The sequence below is a fragment of the Branchiostoma belcheri genome, unplaced genomic scaffold (assembly GCF_001625305.1).
Source record: "Branchiostoma belcheri isolate BF01 breed outbred unplaced genomic scaffold, Haploidv18h27 scaffold58, whole genome shotgun sequence".
NCBI lineage: Eukaryota > Metazoa > Chordata > Leptocardii > Amphioxiformes > Branchiostomatidae > Branchiostoma > Branchiostoma belcheri.
Genome location: NW_017804220.1, coordinates 1,900,259 through 1,901,220, shown reverse-complemented (window position 1 = coordinate 1,901,220; position 962 = coordinate 1,900,259).

Here is a 962-nt window from a genome sequence, read left to right as displayed (position 1 = left end):
GGCTGTCCGGCGGGTCCGGGAGGCCCTCCGCCCGCCGACATCGGCTGCTTCCTCACGCTGGCCGCGCCGGGCTGCCCGGCCTGGGAGTCCTCACGGCGCCTGGACAACAACATGGACATCTCTAAAAACAAAACCTGGAAGCCAGGCTAGTATCGGGCTGTTAGCTGTTTTTTTTTTTTATTCCAACATTTCATGACTAGACATGGTGACGGCACACTCAAGTTATATCAACTTATTTTATGTCACCACCAACGCAGAGGACGAATACAGGACAAAACAATACAGTCGTGTAAAGTGCCTTTCCCAAGGGCACAAGATCGGTGGCATGTCAAGACTCGAACCCGGGACCTCTTGGTTCCGAGTCGAGCACGCTGCCGCTACGCCCACACGACCCCACAACAAATGTTAGCCGGTTTCCTTCGGTAGCCAAAAGCACTACACCCGCTTATCTGAATTACCGCTACGAATTTGTCAATGATTTTATCAGGTTACTGAATGATCAAAAAGCAAAATTTCTTATTCATAACCACTTGTTTAACAAGAGCAGGCGGTGCACATAGTGTAGCAACACAGCGTTCGGAATCCGGCCATGCCATCGATCTTGCGTCCTTGGAAAGGCAAAACGCGAATTTCCTCACTTTACTCAGATGAAAATGAGTACGTCTGTTGTGCGTTCACGCGTTTGTCTGCGTTGGTGGCGGCATAGAAATAATAAAAAAAAACTGAGTGTGCCGTCGCCATGTCTTGTAATAAATGTTGGATCATGGAATTGAAGAAAAACAGCAGCAGGCGTTTTGATGAATGTCTGTCATCTTCATCAGATATCTGAAATGGACCAGTCAACATTTCCCAGATGAAGAAGACAGACGGTCATTGAAACGTTCTTGGCTCTTGTTATGAACAACTGGCCGCGGATAAAGAACTCTTGACTGCAGTCAACTATCCAAGCTAATTTTAGGAGG